General features: G+C 40.5%; 1 protein-coding gene across 3 annotated transcripts in view; it reads right to left on the minus strand.

The window, feature by feature from the left end:
- SPG21 (SPG21 abhydrolase domain containing, maspardin) overlaps positions 1 to 17,316 on the minus strand; it is a 328,600-nt gene that overhangs the window by 37,780 nt on the left and 273,504 nt on the right. The window lies entirely within an intron of this gene.

A 17,316-nucleotide genomic window follows, 5' to 3' on the forward strand; every position in this document is an offset into this window, starting at 1 on the left:
TCAAAACCCAGGCAGAAGTGAAGCAACATTGTGAAAATGAGAGTGAAGCGTGCACAGGTTGGATTTCTTGTTTGCCCTAGGAGGACCAGAAGAAATACATGAATGCAGGAAGCAGTACCACAGATGAGCCCACGCTGAACCAGACAGCGGTTTTGCACGATGCCAGTCTACAACCAATAATCGGTATCATGAGGAATAAGGGCTTTCACGTGGTTAAGAGAGACCTCGCCATTGAGGAGTGAACCTCCTACCCATCAGCAAACTAAGAATATAAAGCTTGTACATTCACAGCTCTGAGAGATGAAGCTTTCTGAGTCCCCTCACTAATGGGGCCATGCTAACCCCCTTTCCAGAAACTGCACCTTTTGCTGTGTGGAACGCTCCCTGCTTCAGTCTCGGTCATAGAGGGGGTTGGCTTTCCGTACCCGAGGAGTGCCCTGGCGAGTTCTGTTGGGCTGTGCATGCTGTGGAGGATCCCTGAAATCATTTCCTGAAGGTATAGCGGTTAATCACCTCTGCCGCTATTTAAGTTGAAGCTAATACCAATAGACAATGGACTAATAGCACTGTTTTATTTTTCTAGAGCCAAGCATATTTTGACCTTGGTGGACTTTGTTTGGACATTCTAAAGGACTTGTTTGCATTTTGAATTAGGCCACACCCCCTGCCCACCAAAAACTACATAAACTAACAGGCCACGTGCACCTGAGGAGTGCCCCAGCGAGTGCTGTTGGCATGGCGGCGAGTGGCGTGTTGTGAGGGCATTTTATTTGGTGTGCGATTGTTCTAATATAAAGGAGAGGTAAAACAACTCATTGACAGCAACAGCATTCCTAATAAAATTTTGCAGTAGATTACATCACATCTTTTTAAATATCTGGGGTATGCCTGCAACAAGGAAATACAACCTATGAAGCGGGGCTAAAAGCGTACATAACAACAGATCTGTAGTAGCAATAAGAAGCATGAAAAAAAGTGCTATGAGGAAAAAAGACAAAAACAGCAAGTTGAGCGCCCAATTAAAAAACAAGGGACCTGAGATTATCAAGACAGTTTGGGAGGAGAGTGGCGATCCAAAGACAGGCCAGGGAAGACTCTCAACCTTCTTGAAACAAATTGGTAAACGAAGCATTACGATAAAAGCCCCCAGTCATGGAGGATATAGATGCCTCCGAGATGGAGGAAAATGTGGAATCAAACCCTATTGATTACAACTCCCTGTTAAATATGGTGCTAAATCTTAGGGAAAAGACTATGGATGGTCCATGCAATGGAATTGTGGGAGAGGTTGTGGCTTTAAATGAAGAAACTGTCCCCCTGTTAAATATGCAAAAATCACCCGACCTCACTGCAATAGCAAATACAGCATATGTATCATCGCCAGCGAGGAAGGAGTCTTCCTCATCTTCTGAGTCCGGTGAGGAAGATTGTCCTTACAAACCAGAACATGTTAAAATAATGAAAGCCCCGTTTACCTTGTGCAATACAATGTACAATGAGCAAAAAGTAATTAAAGAGGACCTAGCGATGCTGGTGAATGTTATTTGCACCAATGGAAAGCTAAATTCTAAGGCTAGGTAAGACGATGATGAATTGAATAAATCTGATGTTGCGGTGAGTGAGGGAGGGGCAGTAAACGAGGATGACTCGATACTCAATTTGCATGAAGATGAAGAGATAGAGATGGGTCTAAGCATGAAAAACTCTTGTGATATATCGGGTGACGTTGATATGAATATGCCTCAGAAAGATCCTCCACATAAAGGAAAAAGAAAAAGTAAAGATGAGAAAAGGCAAAAGAATATTTTGACTAATAAAAAATGTAAATCGAAACAAGCCATGTTGCTAGCTGGTTCATCTGAGAACAAGATGTGTAGAAATGCAAAGAGCTTCCAAGTGACAGGAAATAAGCCATATGCTAAAAAACAAATAAATAAAAATGATCCTAGGCAAAAACAATTGTATACATGGGTCCAGAGAAAGTCAAACAATGGGAGGAAAAAAAATCACAACCACTGATGAAGGCGATGGGGTGGAGAAGGTGGTAATGAGCTTAAGGAGGTGTATTGAACATGATGATGGTTTACAATTTGAAGATTGGGATATAGGAAATGATGAAACGTAGGAGCAACAAGCTACAGGAAATCCCAATAAAAATATAGAAGTATGTTAACAGATGTTCTAAATTGTATTGAAATGAATATGTTGTCAATTAAAATAATGGATACATTTGCATCCTCTTGCGGTCCTTTCCTAAACAAGCATAATGTACTCAAACTACTGCATCAAATTCTGGATTTAAAGGCAATAAAGTGCAGAGACATAGCTCTGGTGGAATTAGCAAAGTCTGTGCAAGATGCGAATTGGGTGATAATGCATCTGGTCGCTCCCAATATTGCTGAACTAATCTTGATCTATGCTCTGAACCTTAGGGAATTGGGCTATGAGGCCCAAAAGAACATTATTAAAGCTCCCATAAACAAGACAAAAAGAAATAGTAAAATAGATAGGATCCCAAAGGATGATGGTATGCCCAATTTAGATAAGCTGGTCAAATGCATTATGGGACAACTCGTAAAATATCTAGAAATCAAGCTAAAAAAAATATTAGATCAAGCAAATATGTTACTGCTACAGACAAAGTAGATTGACAACAAAACTGTTGCAAATGACAAATGGGAAATCCCATCATGGAATACAAGGGACCACAATTTGTTTGTCAAGATTGGATGGTTTAATGGAGGTGGGTATATTTACACTCCAGGAAACATGGTTAATGAGGGATCTAGAAATGGACAGATACCATATAGTACAGAAAAAAGCTATGACAGGTGAAAAAGAGTCCATTTGGGGGTTTGATGTTGGGGGTTAAAAATAGTCTGAAAATTACCGAATATGATGTTGCTGGCAACTCCCCTTATGTATGAACAGCGATTGTGCAACCAGCTGGAGTAGCGGGTTATAAATAATCCTCCCCAAATACAAAGGCACTGTGGAAATTATAAAAGCCTTAGATAAGATACTTGATTAGTGGGGGAACAACCCTGAGGCCGTGTTTCTAATAATGGATAGCTTAATTAACAAAGATTCAATAAAAATACTATGGTGGCTCTGACCACAATGTGTTAGGGTCCACAATAAATCATATGGATGAGTAGACTCTAGGACAGGATCGATGGTCTATGTTTATTAGTGCAAACTGCTTATACCAGCTGTTTAAAAATTGGGAAGATGAACTGTCCAAAAGTATACTTGGTCAGCTGGTGGTAAGGCATCATGGATCGATTATATATTGTTCCCTGCACTGGTGTTCCAAATAATGGGTAAACTATCTTTGATTAAACATAGTTTAAGTGATCATGCGATTAATAAATTTAGCTTAAAATTGGAAACATATCAAGGATGCAACATTTGGACAGACAATGACTAATGGAGCAGGGAACAGAATATATTGGTTCGTGACAAATATAGATGAGTACCGGATGTGCTTTTAGAGACTCACTAATGGATATTGTCCTCTTGGTGTCTTGCGGGTGCAAGATCTATGTTAGAAATCTAAAAGGGCAAGACAAGTTATTGAGAAAAAAGGTTGGGAAAAAAGCTCCTTCCAACAAAAAGCCTTGGACGAAAGAATTGCAAAATAAAATAAAAAAGTGTAGGGCAGGAGATAAAACAATTGAAAAAGGAAGATATGGACATGATGTTGCAAAATAAAAAATTGCAAATATTAAAACAAGATATAAAAAAATTTGTTTGGAGACACAAAGCCTCCAGCTTTGCTAAAAATTGTTTTTTCATGCTGGGTATGATTAGAGGATCGAATTTTCACTGTTTTTAGGTGAAATATAAAGAACACACTACTAGAGAGAGTGGTGGGGAAAAAGGAAATAAACGGGATAACCGAGTATAAGTGGAGATCATATATTCAGCAAGTGTGTGTTAGGAACGGATCATTTGACAGCCACGTGACTTTTCAAGGATTCACTGAGAGGAGTATCTTTTGGGAAAATTATGATGTTGAAAAAATAACCAACTTAAAAATGTCAAATGCACCCAGTCCAGATGGGATACCCAACTTGGTGTACAAAAAAAAAAAGATCTGCAATATTGGGCATTTACGCTGGGACATATCTAATAAATATTGTCCTGACTGGTATGATACCAGTTAGCTGGAAAGCTTTGATACTAATCCCTATATTCAAAAAGGGGGGCGAGAAACAATCCTGCAAATCACAGACTGTTATAGATAACAGATGCCTGTGCAAAAATATTTGCAGATTGTCATCAGAAAACCAAAATGGATAAAAAGTAATAATCTCCTCTCAAATCAACATAGTGGATTTAGGAAAAACATTGGGGTATTATCTGATCTGTGGCCCCTGACTTATTTGATGCAAGATTGTTGAGGAAGAGAAATGGTGGACTGTTCATATGTTTCATGGATTTCGGAGGAGCCTTTGATACAGTAGATCGCAACTTGCTGTGGTTCAAGCTAGAAAAGTTAAATATGGACCCGATGGTCATCTATGTCATTAAAGAATAATATACAAATACTAAAGTTCAAATTAGGCTGGATCAAGAGGGTCTTTTTGTTTCTGTTATGTGTCTTTATTTGGATCTTTGCCACACCTTTCCCCCCAAAATAAATTAACAGAAAATGTGCCTGGCTGGGTTACGCTGAGGATACTTTACTAATAGATAAGACGCAAATAGGCTTACAGCGGAGTATGGATGCATTAAGCGAGTACTCAAGGAAAAAATAGTCTGGTCAGACATCATCAGAAAACAAAAATTATGGTAATCCCACCAGGTAAAAGGAAAAAGCCTGGATGGAACTGGAAGATGGGGGGGAAATAACATAGAAATTGTGCGACCTTATGTATATCTAGGCTTGCAGATCTCAGATTCAATGAAGATAAAGGTCATTTAGAGATGTTTCATTGTAATTAGAAGGAAGATCCATTACAATTTTGAATTTCATCAAAAGGAAAGGCGGGTATTCAATAGAAGGGTTCTTGAAATTCTACAAAACTTGCTTGATCCCCAGCATCTGTTATGGCTTGGAAATATATACAATAAAGGAAACTGAATGGATTAAGAGAATTGAAGGGAAACTTTGGAGAGGAGTTCTGGGATTACCTCGAAGTACCTCGATGGAAACTAAACATTTTTAACTGGGAACTATCTCCCTAACTACACAATGCAAGATATCTAAGGGGCTGTTTCTTACTAGGCTGATAAGTGATAATGTCTCCAGTGAATCTATACTTGCATATTTTAAAGAGACGCTACACAACAGTGATGTGGGTAATGCCTTGAGAAAATGGCTAGTGGAAATGAATGCATTCTTTTAAGGAATCGGTTATGAATTCAAGAATGCTCTAATGAGCTGCCTATTTCAGAAAAAGAAAAAAAGGTTACAAAAAGTTGTGAATGTGTGGAACACAGATGCTAGACTATCAAAGTTATACAAAATAAGGAAATATAAGTGTTATGGTAAACAGGGATTCCAGCCAGACACACCATGTACATATCTAACAAAAAATGTTATTCATAAGGCGAGAAGATTTATTTTTCTGCTAAGGTTGGAGCGATTACCCATATTATCTTCTATCGGGCATGGATGAATATGAATTATGAGGATAGACTGTAGATTGTGTGGTGAGGGGGTTGAGACATCAGTACAGCTCTTTACAAAATGTATTAAATTACAAAATATCCATATAAAATCCTTCTCAAACCTAAGGTACCACATTGATGACTACCAAACAGACCAAACATGGAGCCACATGTACTCTGGAGAAAGTATTATTTTAAATTGTGCGTTACTCCATATGTGGGAACAAATTGCAAATATGATATTGAACTTATGAAAGTGGAATTTTAGTAGATAGTAGGAATTGTTTTTATTTATTAAATTAAATTGATTGAGAGTGGTTTATCTGTTAATCAACAAAATGGTGCATAGAATTATGATTATAAGTGTTTGTAATTGACGGTAGAATTTTATATTTTACGACAGAATTGTGATTTTACGTTTGACTGAGTTATTATAGCCATTTCATATTATGTATTTTAATAAATGAATGTCACTTGTAAAAGTGATGATTCCTATTTCATGAAATTATAAAGTTTGTGTACATTGTTAAAAGGTTTAATTAACCAATAAAACAAGAAATACACACAAAAAAGATAGTATTCAGAATTAAGTGGAGCTAAATTTCAAATAAATGCGACCAAGATTGGCTTATCCTCATCGATAGTGCCAAAGAGTTTGCCCATAATAATTGACATCTATCTGGCTAAAAATCACAGAGGAATTAAAAAAAGACATGTATGCTTGATATGTATAAGAAAAGGCTGCAAGAAATTCAATTAGAAATGTATGATTTTAAGAGGAAAACTATGTACAGCATCACAAATAGACCTAAAAATGTTTATGCATAAGGTAGTCCCCTATTCTAGACAGCATAATAAGACCACTATAAGACCAATGAGGAAGAGGTTAGACCAAATGGTGGTGACAAACAAAATCAACATGTGAGGTTTAGAAACACCACTTTCAGTACAAATGAAGACAGCAGTGATTTTGAGAGACCCAAACAGGGTGAAAACATCCAAAATTGTGAGAGGTAAGAGTAACACCAGAAATGGCAGAGTCAATAGAGGCAGACAGAGGAACAGGAGAAAGGACCAGACAGAACAGACTGCAAAGAGAACAGAAGAATAACTTGCAGCAACAGACATTAGTCTCAATGTACCTTAACCAGTGATGATGAAAATATTTTGAATTAAGTGGATTACACAGTAACCAAGAATCATGACCCATTTGAGTTCCACAATTTCAGCAGTTGTTTAAAATTAGAATAAAAATATATTTCGAGAATAACAGTTACGAATCAATCAATTCAAAACTGCACTGGTTTAAGGGCACCCTCGACCTTTATGCCTCCAGCCAGGTACTTGTCACCAGAATCAATAGTTTGAGAAGAAAAGGTTGACATAGATAGAAAGACTTGAACAATCGTACAAGCAATACCAGAATGTATCCCAAAATATTATTGACAATTGTACAGAGGTTAAAAACCAATGAACACGTGATTATCAGAAAGGCAGACAAAGGCAGAGCGATAGTGGTGTTTGACAGAGAGAAATATATTGGAGAATGTTTAAGGCAACTTTCAGATGAGACTAATCATGGCAATCTCACTGAAGACCACACTACACAATTACTTAAGGCGTATTGATGACATCTTGATAATTTTGAAGGACTTGAAAGAACAAGCCACAGCCTTTGCAAAATTAATCCATGATCCGAGTTGTTTTTTACAGTTCACAAATGGTATGAATCGAAATGACAAACATTTTGGACAAAACAATCTTTCATGAGGAGGGCAGAATAAGTGTAAAGCCATTTCATAAAAGCACTGACAGGAATGCTTTATTGCATTTCCAAAGTCATCACACACGACATTAGAGAGAGAGAGAGAGAAAGAGAGAGAGAGAGAGAGAGAGAGAGAGAGAGAGAGAGAGAGAGAGAGAGAGAGAGAGAGAAAGAGAGAGAAAGAGAGAGAGAGAGAGAGAGAGAGAGAGAAAGAGAGAGAGAGAGAGAGAGAGAAAGAGAGAGAAAGAGAGAGAGAAAGAGAGAGAGAGAGAGAGAGAGAGAGAGAGAGAGAGAGAGAGAGAGAGAGAGAGAGAGAGAGAGAGAGAGAGAGAGAGAGAGAGAGAGAGAGAGAGAGAGAGAGAGAGAGAGAGAATTTGCCGTTCAGTCAATTTCTCTGAATTAAACGCAATAATAGTAACCACAGAAATCTTTTTTTTTTTTAAAAAAAGCTGTACTTTTAGGAAAAAAGTAAAACAGATCTTATCCAGAAAAAGTTAGAATGCAAGTCAGAGAAAAGTGCCTTCAATGATAACAGAGAAGCTTTATTGGAGAATCGAGAGAATACCAAGGAAAATAACGAACTGGTTTGTGTACAGACTTTCACAAATCTGTTTTACAAGTTCTAGAATATTCTGTCAGAGAACTGGCGTGTGTTTGATAAAGCAAGTCAGAAATACAAAATGGCCTATTTTTGCCTTTAAAAGGAGTTCAACATGAAAGACTTGGTAATGAGAAATGATATAAGGTCTAATATTCCCAAGCAACCAAGTATCACAGAGATGTGGGGCTACCAGCAGTGAGAGTACATTTCCTGTGTGGAAAATGCAGGGTCTGTACCCTCACCAAGATATCAACCGAAGCAGATATAGGGCTGAGAACAAAGTGGGTCTAAAAGACCTTCACAAATTGTGACTCTAAAAATGTGGTGCCCATGATCACATGTCCCTGCGGCAAACAATATATAGGAAAGAATCTTAGGATAGTCAAAACTCGCATCATAGAGCACATGAGTTGTCTGAAGAATAAAATAGAGGAAGCTCCATAAGTCAAACATTTTCAAACAATGAATTATAGATTTGAATACTTCAGGTGGACTGTTTTAAAATAACAGAGACTGAACACATGGCAAGAATATTGGCAAACAATTGCAAGAAGAGAGCAACAATTGACTTTTCTAACAAAGGGATGGCAACATGGGCTGAATGAGAGCCTAGAATGGCCTAATGTCAGATACTTTGAGAGTAGCCATAGTGAAGCAGAGGTGAAAGGAATCCGGCATAGAATCATGCAAAATCAAAATATGGAAAAAGCTATTCGAGTATGCCTGATAGCTAATGGCAATAATCTAATTTTGCTGAAAACTAGGGGCTTGGAAATAAACAATCTGGTGTACTGTCTAATCAGTTTCACACAGCGTTGGAAAGAAAGACACGGAAAGATGGTATAGTGAAGAAAGGAGTACAAAAATATGAACATTGGAAGGAATTATACAGAAATGCAGTCATAACAAAAATATAATAGATCTGGCCTTTTAACCAATGTTTGAGAACAACCATGATCATTTATAAGCACACAGGCTAGGAACGGTGCCAATTCCAACATGGCACCGTTTAATGGAGTAAGTGATAGAACCGGGGAGAGCTCCAGTGTTTGCTAAATCACACGGCTCATGAAAAGGAGGCAATGGAGTTAGCGTTCGCATAGATCGAACAGCAGAGCAGCTGTGGGTTCGGTATGAGGAACAGGGCTAAAACAGAGGTAAGAATATGAAGATTTCTAAATTAATCAACTGGCTCAAATGGGTGAATGATAATAACGAGAAGCTTGATGAGGTCGGAGGGCATTCGGGTGCACTGTGGCACACCTACACTGCAGTAATCCTACTTGTGAGGAGTACGGTTTGAAGAGTACTGTTGGGGCCCTGGATTACATGGTGGAGAAAAAATTAAAAGTGTTCTTCCCCTGAAGAAGGTTCATGCATTTAGTGCCACGAGGAACTGAAACATGTCGGGACTGTTTATTCTGAGTTAATAACACTCAGTGATTGGAAATGTTTAAATCATTATATAAATTTTATATGTTGATGTATTGTATTGTCATGTTATAGGAATGGATGTGAGTGAAACTCACAATTTGTATTGTAAATGTATCCACTGTATGTTGTGTTGTGGGGTCCTTTTTACTGAAAATACTGTTTTAGAGTTAGTTTTATAAAAGAACAAGTTGGGTTGTGATTCAACCTATTAAAATAAACTATTTTTGATATTATAAAAAAACAAATAAGTACTAGGTCTATTTTTTCAAGACTATTGGTATAAAGAGGGTCTTTCAGCATCACACGATATGTAAAGATCAGTGTTGAGTGGAGAATTTATTTTCTGTCTCCTTTATATGATGAAAATGTTAGTTATCCCCTAACCGTGAGAGAGAGGGAATGTTAAAATAAGGGGAACGGTAGACCTTTGTAAAGATAGATATTATGCAATTGTTAAATAATAACATTTTGTAGTGAAACATTTACAGATTTTGATTATTAGGGTATGATGAAAGGCTAAACTCATAAAACACCAGAACGACTATATAAGAAACCTGTGGGGTTATTGTAGTTTCTTGGTTTTGAAATCCCAAGTTATAGCTCCACAGGTCAATAACATTCTCTGGATCCTTTGTAAAGTAATAATAGAAAGAGCTCAGATATAACCATTGGATTCGTACATTCCTGTGCTTTTCCAACCTGAAGCACAGCTGCACTTAGTCTATTAGCTAAATGAGAATCTGGTCTTGGCACCTTCTTATAGAAGTGCTGCACAACTTCTTTGAAACTTTGTCTAAGAAGAGGGTTTTCAATTCCAGTCTCTTAATTGGACTCTGTGAAATCAGGTCATCATTTCCCCCTCCTAGTGCCAGTATTCGCCTTTCCAGTTATCAGATTTTGCTTTTAAGATTAGCCCCCAACAATGCCTCTTCCATCTCGACCCCTCCCTGATCAATCCACCTATAAAAGTGGCATTCACTGCTTCTCACATGTGTTATTTGTCACCTCACAAGTATCATTCCAAGAGTGATATATCCAAGGCAGTTATGTACAGCTTATTATATCCAACTGGCTTTAGCAATAAAAGAAAATGGTACAACAAATGAGAAAAACGGAAAAAGCAGGACATTCAGTGCAAGTCATGGACCATTAGGAGCTAGGTGGAAAACAAACTCAAATCAGACAATCCTTTATTCCTGTTTTGAGTCTTCCTACTTCTGTTTCCCAAATCAACAGGCAAAAATGTGGGTATTTACGTGAAAGTAACTGATAAGAGGGAAAATGAGTTGAGGGACAAGAAGGAACGTGATTTGAGAAGAATAGTGAAGAAATCTGGATGGGATATACAGAGTAACCAGATCAGAAAGATACTACAGAGCTAAGGCATCATTGGATACATAATAGATTAAATAAAAAATATGCAGGAATAGGAAGCCAGCGCGGGAAAGCAAGGTAGGACAAACATATGCGAGATATTTAAGATTATAAAGAATACATATTGCAGAGTATACCTGAAAGGAAGAAGAGAACACTTCGGAAGACCAGCATAAAGACAAGAGTAGTTTAACCGAGACAGAACAGGAGATTGAATTAAAGTTTTAGTATCTAAGAAAGTGAGCAGATGGTAAATTTTCCTAATGTTAAAATTAAACCAACAAATACAAGAAGTTACTGCTATAATTAGTTAAATAGAAGTGCAGAATTAAAAAAGACAAAACACGCACACTTGACCCTGAACAACTTCCCATCTTAAGTCGTTGAGCATGAAGTCACCATCGATTACCCCAGACACCTAGATTAGTTGCAGAGGAAGCCACATACATTGAAAGTGGATGAAATGAGTTAACAGGGGATAGATTTTAAGGTGAAGCAGGAACAAATACAATTTCAGGTTTGATTAGGACGAAGGAAACAAAAGGCCATCTAAGCCTTGATGGCAGAAATACAACGTGAAAGACACAGATGATTGCAGAAGGTAAGAAAGGAAATCTTATCATCAGCATAGTGTGTTTTAAAGCCAAAAGAGAAAATAAGCGATGCAAAAGCGATAGTAAGCAAAGTGGCTAGCAGAGAACCAAATACGGAATATTGAAAGATCCCATAAGCACGTGAGTGAAGGGAGGAAGTACCCCTTCCATGTCACAGTCAAAGAGAGATTGTTTAAATAAAAGGAAAACCGTGAATGAGCTGAAAGAGAAATACCAAGGGATGGTCAAGAAGACAGTAGAACAGAGTGATCCACTCTGTTCAAAGCAGCTGAGAGATCAAGAAGAACCAAAAGAGAAGTTTACTATCCCTAGCATTAAGAGTCAAATTAAGAGTTAGAAGACGACGTTTCTGTAGAATGACTGATGCAACCACCAGATTGTACAGGGACCCAAAGACTGCTTAGGTAAGTAAAAAGCTGGGAACGGCAAGTCTTTCCAAGTTTTTAAATAGGTAGGAAAGGAGCGAGATAGGGAAAACATTAGATCGTAAAGTGTCAAAATTAGTTGTTTTTGTAAACGTGGGATAATAGAAGCAGGTTTATTGTTATCGGGAAAACAGCAAAGCTGAAGTGGGAGCTAAAGAGTAGGGCCAGATGAGGAAAGAAGGGAAAAGCAGATCTAACCAAGGAGATGGCATAGGATCAAGAGGAGCAGTAGTTTAGTGGGCACAGGAGACAACAGAAGTAACTTCTAGTTTGGATACCAAAGCAAACAAATAGAAGAGTTAATAGAAGTATTGTTTCAGACAAGCAAGATACTTGGCTGCGAGGACCACCACCTTATATCCGCGACTTCAGAACCAAAATAAGAAGCGATATAATCAGCTGTAAGATTAGAAGAAGGGTCTAGTTGGAGGTGTGGGAGGGTAGTATTTGATGAGACTATTAAAAAGATGACTAGGAGAAGACGCTATGGAGGAAATAAGAGGAAGATAGTAGGGGGCTTTTGTTTTTTGGCATCTAGGTAGGATACGAGGATTGTGAATGTTATAAAAGAGATATGGTAGGACTCCTCCCCCTCCTCCCTCCCTACCTCCCTGTGGTGTCCCCCCCAGGGTTCTATCCTCTCTCCTTGGCTCTTTAAAATACCTTGCCCTGCTTACACACTCAACTCCTCCTTCCAGTGTTACACAGATGGCAGTTCTTTTTCAAACTTCCTGCTGACCCTCTTGCATCCTCCATCATCCATCATCCCTGACTGCCGATCTGACATTCAGTCCTGGTGCACCTCCAACTATTGCTGCCTCAATGCCTGTAAGACTGAGATCCTTCCCATCGGGACCTCTGTTCACTCCTTTTTCCCTCCACTCTGGCCTTCCTCCGTGGGCTCTCCCACTGCTTTCTTCTGAAGCCAAAATCCTTGGAGTCCTCTTCAACTCATCTCTCTCCTTCCTCCCTCACACTCAGGACATTGCCAAGAAGTCACACTTTCAGCTCTTTCTTCTCAAAGGAATTCTCCCTTTCCCCAGAGACTCAATGTTACCCGAGGTCGGGTTCTCTCTAGGCTTCACTATTGCAATAGCCTCCTCCTGAATCTACCATCTTCCAAAATAGAGCAGCAAGACCTATCCTTGGCCTTCTCTCCTTCCCTAAAATGTTTACTAAATTCAAATCCCTCTGCATCATCCACAAGGCGGTTTGGGCCCAGGGACTACACCATCTTCAACTTTATTTTACTAAATACTCTCCCTCTAGACCACTACGATCCTCTGGGATCATTTCTTTGTGAATAAAACATTTTTCTAAACAGAGGGTAGGTGGTTGGTCGCTTTCCTCAGCTGGCTCTCTCCTATGGAACAGCCTCACCCACCCTCTGCACCTTGAGTAGAACTTTCTTAAATTCTGAAAGCACCTTAAGGCTTTCTTCTTTACCTCCTCTTTCCCTTTTTCTCTCCTCTGCTAATTCCACAGTTGCTGTGTTTGGTGTCAGGGGGCCCTTATGCATCCTCAGAGCCCCTGACCTCCAACACCCAATCGGCCCTGCTCCTGTCTACCCCTCAGCACTTGCATTGGCACACCCTCCGCCATGGAGGTTCGCACTTACACCTGACGCGGCTCCAGGCCGTTTAGCACTCAATTCTGCAAGTTCCTACATTTTATTGGGTATCAACAGCAAATCTATACTGTTACAGAGCTTAATCATTAATAACATTGTATATGCCCCGGTGCATTGGGCACTATATGACTTCCGGCAATAAACGATGATCTCGTCCATCTAGTCACACTGTACTTGCAATCTGCAAGCGATGCTGAATGACCAACACAAACTCTCACTCTACTGTCTTATCCTGCCTGAATTGCCTTCATACCAGCGTATAAAGGTCTGTTTATACTCACCATAGGCATATCTTACGAATTTCACACAAACTGACCTACGCAATCTGCCTTAACTGCCTATCTTAATCTATCCTACCACTGTCAGGCCAGCTTATCTGACATGCATACCTTGAATTGCCCCTCTGTTGGACTAGCCTTCTTTTTGAACTTCCAATCTGACTAGCCTTACCTCAATTGCTTACTGTGAACTTGCCCTATGTTGGACTAGCCTAGTTCTGCATTGCCCATCTGGACTAGCCTTACCTCAATTGCTTACTGTGAACTGCCCCTATGTTGGACTAGCCTATTTTGAACTGCCCATCTGACTAGCCTAATCTGAATTATCTATTGCAAAATGCCCCTATGTCGATTATTGATTAAGCCTATCTAGAATTGCCTACCTCACTAGCCTAACCTGAACTGCTGATTACAGGATCAGCCTACTCTGAACTGCTTCTGCAGCTCCCACATTGAACTGTTGGAAGCCCCATTTTTAACCATGCTCACTGAATCCACGTAGATAAGACTTCTACTAGCATTAGACACATCTCTATCTCTGTACTGCACAAATGTATACTCCCATGTATTGCTTGCCAGGACCACCACCACAGCGCACATCACCCGCATAGCCATCATACTCTTTACATTCGCCCTCTGGTCCATCTACAGCATGACTCCCATGCATACAGACCTCCACGCACTACCACTAGACCACAGACACACCACCTCATACCTTCTACAGATCACCCAGCCCAGCTCGCACACCAAGCTCAAGGACCACAATCAGTTCAACCCTAGGCTCGGCAGACTTCCGAGCTCACCCTAAACTGCACATCATACACCGCAGCACCCCACCCACTATCTACTTCAGAAAATCCAAACTTAGCTCCCGCACCCCAACCACACGCACACACACCCCTAACCACAAGCTGACCAACACCCACGCGTCACATCCACAGTCACTCCCTAACCACACCCCCTAGACCTAACCTCTGCACTCACCCAACAACCACTCGCCCCACTTCACACAGATCTGAAAGGAGCACCTCCCCATACAGATCTGAAATGCGCACTCATCAATGCCCGATCCCTCCCAGCACATGCACTGGAGATCAACAACCTCATCACTGCCCTTAAACTTGACTTACCAGCCATCTCTGAAACATGGCTACATGAAGCTTCAGACCCCTCCCTCTCCCTTGCACACCCTCAGGGGTACAATATTCTGATACAGGACCGTAAGACATCCAAAGGTGGAGGTGTAGTCCTCATCTTCAAAGATACCCTCTCCATTAGACTCTGCAGCCAACAGTGGGAAAATAACGCTGACCTCATTGCCAAACTCTCTCTCCCTCCCCCAATTGCACCATAAATATCTTAATCACTTATAGGCCACCTGCCTCAACACAAGACTACCAAAAGCACCTCCTCCAAATCATAGGGAATAACCTAAAAAACTCAACCAAAACCATCCTACTCGGTGACCTCAACCTAGTCCTGCATGACCCCAAGGACAAAGCAGCCGCCGCCCTAGCCATAGAACTCACACACATTGGGGTTGAACACAAAAATAATGCACCGACCCACTGCAAAGGCCGATCCATCGATTGGATTGCGGATCACAACTGCGTCTCGTCCATCAACAACACCTCAGCCCTCCCATGGACAGACCAACACCTTATCCAATTTGCCATTCCCACCACTCCTAATCGTAAAAATACTCTCATATGCCCCGCCCGCCAAAGTCAGAAGCTCTAAAAGAACTAACTAAAATCCACCTTGCACAGCTTCTGGATATCCCTGAACTCAAATCTCCATTTATCAACGACCCCATCTCACTGGCCAACACCTATGCATACATGCTCACCCAGGCTATTGAATCCATAGAAGACAAAAAAAAGAGAAAAACAAAATGTCAATGCACTTTAACTCATGGTTTACGGAAGACCCATCTGCCCTACGCAACAAGAAGCGTTGTGCTCTAACCAAATGGCAATCCACGCCCAACCAATCCTCCCTAAAGGAATTTAAAGAGATCTCATCTACATATAAAAAAACCCATATTCCTAGCCAAATCAGAATCATTCAATCAAAAAATCTCCAAAGCTAAATCTAGAGAAATCTTCACTATCTTCAAAGATCTTGCATCCCCGGCTACTACCCCAGATGAAATCACCAATGATAAAGCTTGGTGTTCCAACATCCAGGACGCCCTCCTCAACAAAGTCACAATGCTCCAAGAAAAATGATCAGCACAACGCCAAGCCCTTCCCAATCAGAACACTCCACATCCATTCCCCGCCCCTACAACTCTCCCCCAAATACCCCTCTTTGTTTTCAGAGACGTCACTGAGACAAACATTACTAATCTTCTAAAACGTATCAAATCCTCCACCTTTAAAGGGGACATCTACCCCGTACTATCATCAAAGAAAGCGCAGACTCACTCACCCCTTCCATCACTGGATTCAGTAATGCATCCTTCTCCTCAGGAATCATACCACAAAGCTTAAAAGAAGCCTGGGTTTGCCCACTCATTTAAAGAAAACCAAAGAAAATACACACCCTATACCCCGCCTGCCCAAACAACTACCGCCCCCTCACCACCGTTCCACTTCTCCTCAAAATCCCGGATAAAGCTTCTCACATCCAAATCCAACAATATCTGGAATCCAATGCCATCCTAGGGAGAAGTGAATCCGCCCTCCTGTATCTCAAGAACCAAATTACCAAAACAATGGCAAACCTGCCCTCCTGCTCCTCCTCGATCTCTCTGCCGTGTTTGATCTTGTTGACCACAATATCTTAAGCTGCCATCTGTCCAATGCCGCCTTCTTCTCTGACAAAGCCACTGCATGGATAACCTCCTTCCTAGAAGGTAGGGCCATGAAAGTCTACTCTGACCAAGCCAACGCAGCACCCTCCACCATCAACTGTGGAGTCCCCCAGGGCTCATGTACTGCACCCACCCTTTATAACCTGTTCACCAAACCTCTCTTCGACTTGTTGGATGCGATTGGCATAGCATACACAAACTATGCCGACGGAACACAAGTCCTCCTCCCCCTTACTGGAGATTATGATCATGATGCAGAAGCTCTCCTCCAGATATATGCCACCATCCAAACCTGAATGGCAATCAACGGTCTTTGCCTAAATGTGGATAAAACTGAGATCATCCTGGGCCCCAAGGAAATTCTTTCCAAACTCAACACTAAATACACTTACTTTACCATCGACCACACCAATATATCCGTCTCCACATCTGTAAAGACCCGAGGAGTCTACTTAGACTCTACTCTCTCGATGACAAGACCGGTCAGCGCCATCTCCTCTGCCCACACCACTAAACTTATAACTGCCATAAAACCCTTTCTAACCACTCAAAACTGCCTATCCATAGCCAGAGTCACAATAGCAGCCAGACTTGACTACTGCAATGCCCTTCTAGCAGGCACTTCTACTAAAAACATCAACACGCTCCAAACAACACAAAACAACGTGCTCCGCGCAGCCCTACACATTCCAAAAAGTGACCATATATCCCAAGCCAGACGCAAAGCCCATTGGCTCCCAGTTAAGGAAAGGATCTCA

This window comes from Ambystoma mexicanum, chromosome 11, assembly GCF_040938575.1.
Source record: "Ambystoma mexicanum isolate Mex_15411 chromosome 11, UKY_AmexF1_1, whole genome shotgun sequence".
NCBI lineage: Eukaryota > Metazoa > Chordata > Amphibia > Caudata > Ambystomatidae > Ambystoma > Ambystoma mexicanum.